The sequence below is a fragment of the Euprymna scolopes genome, chromosome 16 (genome assembly GCF_053919585.1).
Source record: "Euprymna scolopes isolate OS-2025 chromosome 16, ASM5391958v1, whole genome shotgun sequence".
Taxonomy (NCBI): Eukaryota; Metazoa; Mollusca; class Cephalopoda; order Sepiida; family Sepiolidae; genus Euprymna; species Euprymna scolopes.
In genome coordinates, this window is record NC_136497.1 from 91,006,058 (window position 1) to 91,021,325 (window position 15,268).

Sequence of the window (15,268 nt, forward strand, 5' to 3'; positions counted from 1 at the left end):
AATAATAATGATTATAATAACAAAAATAATAATAATAATAATAATAATAATAATAATAATAATAACAATAATAATAATAACAATAATAATAATAATAATAATAATAATAATAATAATAATAGTACAGGGTGGGGCGATAAAATTATTACCCTAGAAAAGACGACATAATTTCATTTTAAATAAAGCATCTTAATTTGTAGCACTAAAAACCAAAAATAATTTTTACAGGAACATTACGAGAAAAGGCCTAAAGTCCGTATTAATGAATTCGATGCACCCCGAAGGACAATGAATTTCTTGAACTACCGATATTACGATTGAATTAAGCATTGTTTATTTAATATTTTCACACAAAAAAAAATTATAATAGCAAAAAAAAATATGTCTACTTTTTTTTAAATTACAGATTTCACATAATTTTTATATGGAAGATATTTATAATTTCCTTGCTCGCAAGAATGTGAAACTTTCGGCGTGACATAATTTTTATATAATCTCGAACAATAATTAAAAAAGATTAATTTAAAAACAGGATCATAAAAAATAATTAAACTAAAGAAATGATCAAAATTGATACAAACGTTCAACATAGGAATGTATAGATGCACGTCTGGGGGAAAAATCTGACACTCCTACCTCCTTTTATTATCATGACTTCATTTTGAAACAGCGTTTTGATTAACTGAGATTTTGGGCTTCCGTATATTCGTGTTTGCAAACTGTTATCGGTTGCATTTTGTCGAACGGCGTAATTACTTGTTTTTTTAGGGCTAATTAAGCTGTATAATTTTGTATTTTTTCTAAAATCCGATTGCTGCATCGGAAAGGCCAGTTAAAAATACATAATATACTTTGTTATTTTCTTTAATTTAATCCCTTTTTTAGAATTTATTAGACAAAATTTAACTTTTATTTTACCGTGCCAATAAATATGATCATCACTGTATATATATATATATATATATATGTACAATTATATATATATAAATATATATATATGTACAAATATATATGTATATAAATATATATATGTGTATAAATATATATATATATATATAAATATATATATATAAATTCGTATTCCTGTCTGTTTGTTTGAGTGTTTGCTTGTTCACAATTTGATTAATATATACAAAATGTCCGTTAGTTTAGTATTTCATTTATTTCTATATATAGTATGATTCTTTAAAAAATATACGATTTAGTGTTCACCTTATTTGTTTATTATATTAAGGAAAATCGAGTGTACTAAATAGCTGTATGTTAGTTTAATGTTTTAGCGAATGAGTTGTTTTAATTGTTCTATTGAAGATGTTATTTCATCACCTCTAAATAACACTTATATTGATAATATATTTAATTCAATTTATTTGAAATTATTACTTCCGACATCGATTTTTTTATGAAACGAGTAGATTAGTTGTTTTATGTTCCGAACTTCGAAAGTTAAAAAAAAACAAATTCTTCCCAAATAAATTAATTTGGTAATCGGAAGACGTTTCTAGCTCGGAAAAATAATTTCGTGTAGACAGAAAGATGTTTAGCTTTATTTTTAAATAGTCGATACCATTGCATAATTTGACTCACATTCTCGGGAATTCCCGTCAAGCATGGATTCGGAGAGACCGGCAATCATTGGTTTAAGACGAGCGTTATAACAGACACTTTAAAAACAAACAATCCGGAAAAACTACAAATTTAAATAATGAAAAAACAACAAAAACCTATCTATAAAGGACTGAAAATATTTTTATATATTTTATTTCATATATTTTTTTTGGGGGGGGGTCTGTTTTTTTTGCAAAATATTTATCAACAAAACGATTGTGTTTTTTTCCTTCAAGAAAGGATCAAAGTTTTACGATTTTAACCGTAAATTCTTAGGTGTAAGTACAGGTTTTTTTAAGAATTTTTGTTCAGTCAAGTTTTTTTAGGGGGGGCACAGAAATATTACACATATATACATTTATTCATAGAAAATACGTACAATATGTTTACTGAAAACGTAAATTGTAAGATGAAAATACAGGAAAAAAATATACTTTCTTTTTTTCAAGAACGCTTAATATCTTTATTTCATTTTTTTTTTTTACGGCTGCCCATTGCCGGCGGAAGAACTTTCTCGAGATAAGGATGTTTCCTTAGGAATCTTTTACATCGGTCGACTGTTGAATTGCCATCAAAGGCAAAGAGGGAGGAGATAGGGTAAAGGAAATGTGTAAGTGTGTTCCGATATAATACCGCATTCCCTTCGCATATGTTTAAGGGTAGCCATTTCGGACGGCCATAAATAAATGATTTTTACTATTGTTAGAATCTCATCTGGTGGAAAAGGTATCACGTACTTCTTTTTTTGGGCGAATACTTTTACATGTTTTTATCTGTTTTTTTTTTTATTTTGAAATTGTTGTGTATTGTGGGGGGGGATATCGACGTTACCCACGATGAAAATGGTTAATATCCTTAGTATCAAAACAGAACTTTACGCCGGGTACCAATGCTAGTATATATATATATATATATATATATATATATATATATATATATATATATATATATATATATATATAAGGAGTCAGTGGAAAAAGAGTTACATTTTTACAGTCATTAAAGCTGCAAATCCAAAGATATGTTTTGATCATTGGCTCTACAAAATCTCTACAAAACTAACAAAATATTTTATGCTCATATATAACAGCCAGATGATAGGCAAGTGCTTAGAACGCCGGGTTAGGGACAGTTTATTTTGTATATTTTTATACAGATCCACTCTCTATGAATAACGATATACTACTAGAACATATGACCTGTAGGCTCGTCCATTAATCTCCCGTTGCACTCTTTTAACCAAGAAGAATAAAATTCTAAAAAATAATGAACAAAATATAATCTAAAGATTTTTTCTGCACGATATATCTCCCTTTATCCGTTCGTTTCTATTTTTTTTATAATTATATGCATTTAATAGTATTAATTTTTTTTTGTGATATTTTAAGTTCTTTATAACGGATTATTCTAATCTGGAGTGTTGTATTGTCTTATTACCTTTTATTGTTTACTAGCGGGGGGGTACCCGGCGTTGTCCGAGTGTTTGGAGGTGTGTGTGGTCGGCGGGGGTTGGGGGGTGTAATTGAAAACCTAAGAATAAGCGAAGTAAAAAAAACAAAAAAGAAAACAGAAAAACGAACGCGGGGGTACCCGGGCGGTGGGGGGGGGTAATCAAAGCATAAGAATAAAACACAGAAAAAACTAATGTAAGGCAAACGAACGATGTTAAATTTAAAAATCGAAAAAAACAAAAAAAGAAAACAGAAAAACGAACGTTAAAACTGCTTTACAAAAATCTGAAAAATAAAAACAAAAAAAACACGTGAAAAATGGCTTAAATAAGCCTGTTTCGATATTAAAATTTTTTAAATCGGTGGGTACTCGGGTGTTTTTGGGTGTGTGTAGTCGGTCGAGGTGGGGTTAATGAAAACCTAATAATACGCGTAGTAAAAAAATAGAAAAACGAACGTTACGTGAAAAATGGCTTAAATAACCCTGCTTCTATATTAAAATTTAAAAAAATCGAAAAAAAAAGACATCTCACACCACGATTCGAACCCAAAACATTTACGTTTTGACCCAACGCTCTAACCAACTGAGCTAACACTACGTACATAAAGTTGTATCAGTTCTTCAAATATTTAAACTAAATTAGGTTATGACGTCGGCTGACGCATGCGTAGAACCGATCTCGTCATGAGAGAACGGTTTTTGCTAACCCCCCCCTGTAGAAAAGTGTTGATTTCAGGGTGAAAAAATTAACGTTTTTGGCCAATTCTTCGATATTTGTCGGGCGAAAGATGGAGATTTCATATGAGACCACATTTGTGAATTTTTCTTCTGTCTGTCGAAAGTTTTTAGCAGACACACAAACATACACACACATATACATGCATACCTACATACGTTTTCGCTTTTATATATATATACAAGGCCGTTGGGAAAATGGTGGGGTGTTTCTATCGATCCGGTAGATATCTCACTGCTGATGCTATTCTCTATCTATATAAGAGCCAGGTACGTACAAGGATGGAATTCTGTTGCCACATCTGGGCAGGAGCTGCTAGAAAGGACTTGTCCTGATTTGATAGAGTTCAAAATAGACTTCGTAGCCTCGTAGGAGATGTCCTTTTCTCTTCCTTGCAACCTCTATCTCACAGAAGAGATGTTGCGAGTTTGTCTCTGATGTATCATTATTTTAATGGAATGTGTTCGACTGAGCTTCAATCTATGGTCCCCCCTCGCCAATCTTTCACAAGAAACACTCGTCTAGCTGTAAACACTATCAATAATTCCCCTCACTCTTTATCTGTGCCTAAACCTAAGCGTAGATTCCATGAACAAAGCTTCTTTCTTAGAACTGCACGCCTGTGGAATTGTCTTCCGTTTTCCTGCTTTCCGGCTGACTACAATATGGTTGTTTTCAAGTCTAACGTAAATAAGTTCTTGATGAGCCGTTCCATATCAGTTATCAAATTTACCAAATTTTCATTACTAATGATTACTATATTGTCCAATTTCTGCTGTACACCCTTTAACCCTTATCCTTGAGTGGCCTCTTGGCCTTGATAATGTGGTGACGCCTATGTAAAAATATTTAAAAAATATATAGATGAATTGCGAGAGCAAGTATAACAGCAGAGAGATGGAGGAACAAAGGATAGAAACAGTATAATATAAGAAGTGAGTCTTAAACAATGTGCACTGAGAAAATTTAAGACAACAACTTCGTAAGAAATGGGGGAATTAGTGAGTTAATTATAAATCATGGCTAATTAATTTAAAAATAATAAGGAATATTTCAACATACATTTCATCTGATTAAAATATATAGAAAATATGCTTTAATCAAATTATTCTTGGTAACTCAGTAGCCATTTTCAATATATATATATATATATATATATATATATAAAGTAGTAGCGTTCGTGTGTGTGTGTTTCTTTGTTTGTACAACCCCCCCCCATGTTCAAAGAAATATGAAGGTGATATGTATGTACATCTCTCCTGGTCAAGAAATATTAATGCCCATGATAGGATACTTCTGTCAGAGGAGACATTATATTTTATGCGTAATTTCTATATATAGCATTCTTCAAACCACATCTACATTGATTGAGTAACGGTCACTTGCATAGCACATTAAATTAAATCTATTTAAATAATTAGCTCGATGATATTACTTATTCGACATAATAGCCTAGTTTCCACTGTATTATTTAAAAATATAATTTAAACTTTAATTATTTAGTTTATTTTCATTTTAATTTATATTTGATTTAACTTAGTTTATCTGAAATCTGACACAGTTTAATTTTCAAACCAGAAAAATAAGTGATAGTTTAATTTTTATTATTATTTTTTTTATTCAGAGGAAAATGTTTTTCGCTTATTCTTAAATCTATATGTTAGCAAATAAAATGAAAATATTAAATAAAGTCCAACAGTTAATAATATGTATACTAATTTTTATTTAGAAAATGTTCTTAATATACAAGTGACGAAGTAAATAGTTTGTGATTTAATTTTACGAAGCTTCTACATAAAATGATACTTTGTTCAAGATTAATGAAATCTGCTGTTTTAATCATGAAATTATTGGTATGTTTTATATAATGAAAAACTTTCTTTAAAAGCATTTTCCGGGCAAAAGTATGATTTTATTAGTCACGTATTCTTTATATAATGAACGAACATGTATTTCATTGTCCTTCATAGAAAGATGTAATGCTTTAGAGGAGTGTTTCATTAACGGAGAACAAATGCTATATTACCTCTTAAAATGAGGAGATAATGACTGTGACTATGGCTTATAGTCAAGATAACTACTACAAAACTACGACCCCCTGCCTTGAGCATTGGAAATAGCACGTTGGTATGAACTGAACATTGACACATTGTAACAGTATAATTCTAGATATCAAAGTGATAGTAATGATTCGGTTCGAATTACACATGTGATAACTATACGTGAATAATGCCAATTTTTTCAAAACTTTTCGCTGATTTAAATTTTCATCTTGCATTTGAAAATGCTTTTTCGCAATAATACCGATTTTTGCTCCTCATAACTCGATTCCATATGTAACTAGCTTATAAATTCTCAGTTAGAAAAAACTATTTTTTTGTTTGGATGCGAAATGTGAATGCATCATATTCAGTCTTCCATCATGATGTCAACCTAATGGAATCTGAACAGTTTTGTAATCCTTGAAATAAGTGAAAATTCGATGAATACAGGCCAGAAGGATATGCAATGTTTAGCAGGATTTCCCACTCAATTTCCCCCTTGATATTTAGTCACTAGTGCAGTGTGAGAACGATAATTGTCATAATAAAAGATGACTGCGTTCTCTTCATCAAATAATTTCAGAACAACATGAGCGAGAATATCACAGAAAAATAATAATATGAAATAAAAGCAATAAATCAATAATGATCACACGTTTAAGCAATAACAATATGTATGAAGTAAATTAGGTACTTCTGTATTTACCGACATAGGGTTCAACAAAGTTTCTCGGGTGGACTCGGCCGGTAACAGAAATAGCCGGAAGCGACTGATCGCAAAACTATCAAACCCTACGGGGAAATTATAATGATAAACTAGACACCCATGGAAACACAAAAAATAAAATTACAAACATGTATCTAATCCAACCCTACACCCTAACCTGCGCAATTAATTTTTTTTTTAATTTTTACAATTTATAAAAAGTAAACTTCATAGATTCGTATTAGCTTAAAGCAGATAACATATTCGTTAAACATTAATTAACGCTTGTCCGACATTTTTCCGGTTATTTCTGTCAGTTGCCCTAGGTGAGCCCCGGCCAATCTCTATTAAAATCGCGGGTTGGTAAATGCAGGAAAACTGTAAATTACACTTGCTTAACATGACACTTCTACAAGCAAAGGAAAACTTTTGTACCAACCTATAGATAATACATAATTGGTGAAAACAGAAACCTATTATATCTTCTCAGTTCATTCATAGTCATTCCTATGTGCAAGGCAATGTTCAGAAATTGGTAGACGTAGTCAGTTAAAAGAAATGCAATGCCCGTACCAAAAATGGACATATAATGTGACAAATTGAAGAAGAAATGCGTAGAACTGATAGAAAGGAGGTGAAATAGTTTGTGGTTTCCTAACTAATCACGGATAGAAATGTCACCCGCAGAAATAAATACAAGATCATAATTGTCCTCCCTAAATATTTCTTGGTGACATTATTTTTACAAATCGAGTGAAATAGCCATCTATAAAGAAATATGTTTTTTTCCAAAAGGCTCCAAGTCTCCCGGGCCTTAAATTTTCCCATATCATCCTAGCCCGACCCTATTCTAAGCTTGATTCATGGATTAGAGAGAAATTATTTTACACACACACTAGATGTGACCTATGCGTTCAAACGTGTACGTACTTAGAAAGAGTTCCTTTGGAGTGGGACCATATGTAAACAAAATACCAAAAGGGAAATCAAAAACAGTTTCATATATATATATATATATATATATATATATATATATATATATATATATATATGTGTGTGTGTGTGTGTGTGTGTGTGTGTGTGTGTGTGTGTGTGTGTGTGTGTGTGTGTGCAACCAAGTGAGGGGTACAAAGATGAGTGTGTCATGCCTACAGTGAAGCATAGTGGTTGGAATGTCATGGTCTGAGGCTGCATGAGTTCTACAGGTATTGGAGAGTTACATTTCATGGACGGAAACATGAACGCAAGCATGTACTGTCAAATACTGCAGCTAAGCATTATCCTCTCCCACCAGAAACTGGGTCGCAGAGCAGTGTTCCAGCATGACAATGACCCAAACCATACATCCAAGACAACCACTGCTTTACTGAAGAGGCTGACTGTAAATTTGATGGACTGGCCAAGCATGTCCCCAAACTTGAACCCAATATAACATATTTGGGGCATCATCAAGCAGAAGTTGGAAGTGTGCAAAGTCTCAAATCTCCGCCAGCTTCGCGACGTCGTAATTGTAGAGTGGAAGAACATCCAGTGGCTACGTGTGAAGCTCTGGTAAACTCCATACTCAGGAGAGTAAAGGCATATTTGGATAATGATGGTGGTTACACAAAATATTGAGAGTTAACATGTTGTATGTTAATATTGACAATTTTTCGTAAAAGGGTGTACTCACTTTTGTTGCCAGGGGTGTAGCTTTTATTGGCTATATTTTGAGTTATTTTTAGGGGGAACTAAATTAACTGTTATACATGCTGCAAACCGAATACTTTTTATTGTGTCCAAAAATCATTTTTTCAGTGTTGTCCTATGAAGAGATATACTTAAATATTTGAAGACATTTGAGGGGTGTACTCACTTTTGTGCTACATGGTATTTGACAACGTTATTTCGAAGCGCTTTCAATAGTATAGACATAGTACATATGGTAACGTACAAGGCTAGCGACTTCTCTGTTTTAATTTAATTTCCATTTAAGCTAATGGCACCTAAACTTTTAAAAACATTGCTATATATTAGATATAATATTATAATCAACAGAGAATTGGAGCTAAAAAATATCTATAAAATCTAAAGTAATTAAAATATATGTATTCGTATATTTATAGTAAGTTTTAAAAATACCTATAGCAATCACGCTACAAAAAAATTTCTGCGTGAGGATTCGTCTTGCAATACCAACTTCGAAGTAAATACTAATAATAATTACATAAAATTTTATGTAGATACATGAAAAGTAACACACACAGACACACACATACACATAAACATAAATTTATATATATTGATATATATATATATATATATATATATATAGAGAGAGAGAGAGAGAGAGGAAGAGAGTGGAAGAAAAAAGGAAAGAAAGAAAAGTAGAGAGAGAGAGAAATGGAATAACGAGAGAAAACATGAAGAAAGATGATTAAGATTTACATGTATATAAATATATATGCATACGCACACACGCACACGCACACACATATATATACAATTATTTAGCAAATATAAGTATACACACATTTACACAAGCACGCATTTTTATATATATATATATATATATATACATGCACATGCAGATATATATATACACTTATATACTTATATATATAAATACAAATGTATAGAAATATAGATAATGATATACATACCCACATACATATATACATACGTACTCATATATATATATATATATATATATATATATATATATATGTATATATATATGTATATATATATATATATACTCATGTAAGTATATAAATATATATACAAGCATATGCACATATCCGCATATATGTACAAATATGCTTACGCACGCACAAATCAGTATATTTAAATATATATAGCGAAAGAGTGAGAAAAAGAAAGATAAAGATAGATAAATTGTTAAGTTTTGCAATGATGCCAGCAGGCCCGCTAGCAAATCATGTCAGCAAGGAAATTATGTATTGTTATTTTGACGATTTCCGCAAGGATGCGTTGGTTCTGCCCTACAAAAGACTGAACATATAATTAGACTCTATTTGAAGCATTTTTGTTTGCTGCACACGTTTACCCCGTTGCTTTTTGACATACATATGTGAAGACTACAGAGTTTCTCTTGTGTTTTTTTTCTGCTGTCTTAGTTTAAGTGACAGCAAGTCTCTTGGATTTCCTATACATTTGGCTCCCCTCCCATCAATATTGTCACTGACTTGTTTTTTCCCCCGCTTTAGCTATTTACCAATCATGTCTCGCTGGTAAGGGATTGTGAATTATATTATATATAAGCCTCCTAGAAATAACCTGTGCTGTCGATACGCTGCCGATTGAGATCTGAACATAATATTATCTCGGACAATACATGCTCTAAAACACTGTAAAGTGCTGGGCTTAGATTATATGCTCTAAGACTATTTACTGTGGTTTGATTAAACCAGAGTATCCTTTTCTCGCGAACTAAATTTTCTTCAATAATAAAAAAATGATTTTGTGTTTCCACTTTTGTCGGTATTAGACGATGAATAGAAACTCTTTTTGACCAGGTTATAGTAAAATGAATTAAATAATTTAATAAAGCCTTTTATTTCTTGTTGATCATTTTTATATCATGTCTGCGTTTTTGGCATTTCAATATCATAGCATGTTTTTCATTCTTCAATATTGACTTCCTTTTGTATTTGCATTATGTGTATTTATTGTCTTCGAGTACAGTTCGTTGTACATCATAATTGTAATCGTCATCGTCATCATCATCATCATCATCATCATCATTATCAGCATCATCATCATCATCATCATCATCATCATCATCATCAAGGTTGTTATACAAGTCTCATTCAGGATTTTTATACAAGTGAAGTCCGTGTTATGACAAATTTCTAGCACTCTGTACCTCTTTCAATAAACTTCGCAAATTATCAGCAATTATCGCAACAGCCGTTAATTCATCGATTTATAACTAGTAACAAAATTTAGTGTTCTCTGGAGTTTGAGGGATGATAAGCCTCCTTAATGCCTCAGTAATCTCGTACCATTTTAAGAGTGTTGATTGGTACTCTTCCGCTTATAGCTTACCTTTTTCCATGACATTACATGGCAAAATAATAATAGCAATAACAACAGTAATAATATTATTGATAATAATAACATTAATAAAATTAATACTGCTACTAATGTTATTATTATTATTACTACTACTACTACTACTACTACTAATAATAATAATAATAATAATAATAATAATAATAATAATAATGATAATAATAATAATAACTGAGACACCTCGATCAAAAAACCAAGAAACTCATGACCAGACAATGCATTACACCCAAAGGATGATATTAACAGACTACGTGAAAAGGAGAGACGGCGGCAGAGGACTGGTCTGCATAGAATACTGTGTGAATGACATAAAAATAAAGAACTAGAAAAATAATGCAAAATATTGAAAGAATAATTATGGCAGCGGGAGACACTGAAAAAAGAAAAACAGAAAACAGAGAGACAAATGAAAAAACAAGAAAAGAAAAATGGGAAGAGAAACAACTACATGGAAGATTCATAAGAATGACAAAAGATGACAATAACGAAAACAATTGGGCATGGATGCGAAAAGGACATGTAAACTGAGAAACTGAATTCCTAATAACTGCAGCATAAGGTAACTTGATAAGGACCAAATATATCAAAGCAAGGTCGATAAAACACAAGAAATCAGCAAATGCAGACTCTGTGGACAAAAAGACGAAACGATAACTCATATAGTAAGTGAATGCAGCAAACTGGCCCAAAAGAAATACAAAAACAGGCATGATCAAGTGGGGGAGGGCAGTACACCTACAATTATGCAAACAACTGCATTTTGAACGTACAGACAAATGGTACAAACATAAGGTCGCAACAGTACTTGAAAACGAGAACCACAAAATCCTATGGGACATGGACATACAGACGGACAAACTCATCCAAGCAAGAAGAAAATATATCGTAATAATTAACAAGAAAGAAAAATAGTGTCAACTCGTAGATTTTGCTCTCCCAACTGATTACAGGGTGAGTGTGGAAGAAAAGGAGAAACGGAGCAAATACACAGAGCTAGCCAAAGAGTTAAAAGGGATTTGGATGATGAAGAAAATCAAAATAATACCTATAATAGTAGGAGCACTAGGAACAATCCCGATAAACTTAGAAAAAAGGATGGGAGAAATTGGAACCAGAATATTGGCTGCAAAGATACAACGACTAACGATAAGGGAAGCGGCTAAAATATTAAAGAAACCCTTGAATACGGAGAATAATACACATGAAACACATGCGTGAGCCAGACAACCTGCTGCAGAGGCAAAAAAGGAAGAAACTTTACAGGGAATGAAGAACAAGGAAGCTGCATATCAACATGTTCTACATCCTAATCGCGCATCTCCTCCCATTGCCCAATCACAACCCTCCCCATAAAAAGTGTTAAACCAAATAGCCGATAAGGGTCAAGGAGGAGGGAAAGATCGAGGAGAGAGCTCTGACCAGACATCCGCTGGACAAGTGCGAAGAGAACTGAGACCTTGGGGAGGTTTAGTGCCACTCAAATTCCAGTATAGACCAACTACCAGCGAAAGATAATGGTGAGAGGCTGCTGCGATAACGCAAATTTATTTGCAAATGCTATTGAAGGAGGTGGAAAGTGTTGGCCGTTTGGGAAGACTTGTTGTCACTAAGCTTCCAGGAATCACCACAGGTTTTCAAGCAGACCTATGATGACCTGTGTGAAATCTCCATGTGAGCCAATAATAGTAATAATAGTTATGATTTCGTTTACCAACGTCTCTCTGAAAAGAGATTGGATTCATTTCCAGAGGACTTCGCTTAATTCCGGCTCCAATCCAGAAGCTTCAAAGATCACTGGTTTTACTAAGGATATTGCTGGTACCTACAATAGCAGAGGTGGGAAGGACGCCTAAAACATCGGGGATTTGTAGTTTTTTTCAATTGTCCTTCCAGACGACTTAATACTACTCCTAGCGTATCAACTAAGACAAGGATTATTTGTGCTTTAACCCCGTGTATACGCCTTATATCCAAGGCTAATGGAGCATAATTGCCCAACTCCTCATTCTCCTTCTCTTTCACGTGCCTGTTCCAGGGTAATGAGAAGTCTACAACTTGCCAGTTTTTAGAGATCTTGTTAATGACAACCAAATCCGGACATTATGTTCCAATTGCTTGGTCGTTATGGCACTTTTGTCCCACCATATCTCTATATTGTCATCCTCACCTGTTCTCACTTCATCTCAACCTTCTTACAGATCTCCTAATATATACGGAGCCGCATGCAATCGTGTCTTTTTCGGTTCTCTCTCTAGTTATCCGCTACACCCTGCAATTTCCGCAGCAATTCCCTCTCCTAGAACCACTTATTTGAACTGTCGTGTTCCTCATGCCTGCTCTTGTGCTGCACAAACAAAAGCTTCAGTTCTTTTAGCCAGATAGCCAGCTCTAAGCCATTGCCATGATATTTAATCAGCCAAATCTGCTATATCCTGGAAGAATTTCCGTGCATTTTCTTCCTAGCTAGTTCATTTGCCCTTTCTCTGTCCATACGTTTCACATACTCAGCCTTTGTCTCACATACCTCCACATCATCGAACAACACCTTGAGCATCCACTCCTCAATTCTAACCACGTTCCTTCAACGACATCTCCTCAGTTGTAACACAATTATTGACACTTTTCAACCCTCTCCCACCGTCTTTCCTCTTTTGATACAGCCTCGCTACGCTACTTCGAATGTGAAATATACTAAACATTGCTAAAACTTTTCTTGTTTTGATATCCATGGCATGCAACTCCTTGTCAAACCATTCTAAAAATTCCCGCACTGTATCTCAAAACACCGACTGCCCATGCATTCACCGCTTTCATTAGGTTTCCTCCATACAATTTCGATTTTGCAATTAGTTTCACATTTCTAAGATACTCCTTCCAGATTTTCCCTTTCATCTCTCTGTTCATGATGCCTACAACCTGCAACATACCCAAATACTTATACCATGTATAATAATAATAATAATAATAATAATAATAATAATAATAATAATAATAATAATAATATAACTGAAACTGAAACTGCAAAAGTGTAAGTTCATCCCCATTTTTTCGTGTCACCATAAACTAAGTGATGGTTAAGGAGAATGGAAAGACCGAGGAGAGTAAGACCTCCGCTGGAGTAGTGCAATGAGGACTGAGCTCTTGGAGAGGCTTATTGCCATCTAAATTCCCGTTGAAGAGTAATGGTCGCTGAACTACGTATATAAATATGTTAATTTAAAATGTGCTGATAAAATCTGATTGAAAAGTGATTTTCGGTATCTCTCTGTTTCTCAATAACTGCTTGGTGATTTGAAATGAAGATTAAGTCAAATAAATATAGCCTGTATTCCAGATGTTTTTTTTTCTTGACAATCCTTTCCAAGCTACTTTCCTACTATACTATACATTATTTTTTTTTATTATTTTAGCATTTATTTTTATTCTTATTGGAAAAATGATACAGAAAGTCTCTCTCTCTCTCTCTCTCTCTATATATATATATATATATATATATATATATATATATATATATATGCATATATATATATATATATATATATATATATATATATATATATATATATATATATATTACGGTTAAAAGATTATGCATCGTTAATCTTTCTGAAAGTGCCAGGATTATCCATGGATATACTCGATTTTGTAGAGTTTTAAGAACTTGACCTCTGTTCTGAAATAGAAACTATGAAACTACGTGTCCAATCATAGGAGGCTGATATCTATACTTCTTGCTCTGATGTTTCCTAAGTCTCTATATATATTATTTTTTCTTTCTATATTACTTATGTTTTTTTATAGTTTTATTTTTATTTTTTATTTTTTATTTTGTTCAGTCATCCACCAAAGCAATATTGGCAGGCTGAAATCCATTGCTTACAACGCAAACTGCCAGCCAACAATCTTTCGTAAAAAAAGACAACCGGGCACTATCGACTGACTGATCGGCAAGCGTGTGCTTCACTTCCTTCAAGACGAGAGTAAACGAAAGCGAGGCTTGCCGTTGGGTAATACATCGTTGAATAGAAACACGCACATATAATAAGATCGTTTCTGACGATGCTACGCTCCTGAATCTCATTAAAGTGAGAGGCAGATCGAAAAACCATAAAAACTACTATTGTATAATTTGTCTGAAATAGCTTATTACATGCCTCCCCACAAAGGAAGAGAATGCCACAATTTCTGTTCTGTTCTGTTCCGCCTGCCTGCTTCCCACCTGACTACAACTTGGATGTCTTCAAGTCCAACGTTAACAAATTCTTAATGAACCGCCCCCTTAAGTAAACACTTCATCAAATCTCCACACTAACGTAATGTACTTGAAATAACCCTTATCCCTGAGTGGCTTCCGGGCCTTGATAAGTGGTGACCACTGTGTAAAAAAAAAAAAATTTCGCTTGTTTATCTGAACAACATCCAATTTTTTATTGGTCTTATTTTTTTTTCGTTCTTAACAAAGAAACGTAAGGAGCGATTTGGGTGGGGGGGTCGTGTCTACCAGTGCACTGTAACGAGTTGATTAGTAATATGTCTGTTAACAATACATGCTACCTTCTGTAGGTTAGCATAATCAAGAGAGCAGGAAAGCAAGAAAAAGGGGAAGGCATTCAAAATTCTAGCAGTCTGAGAAAAGACACCATTGGA

General features: G+C 33.1%; 1 pseudogene; it reads left to right on the forward strand.

The window, feature by feature from the left end:
• The window catches only part of LOC145296202 (scm-like with four MBT domains protein 1), a 34,399-nt pseudogene extending 19,866 nt beyond the window's left edge, over positions 1–14,533 (forward strand).
• Positions 14,534–15,268: the final 735 nt, after the last annotated feature.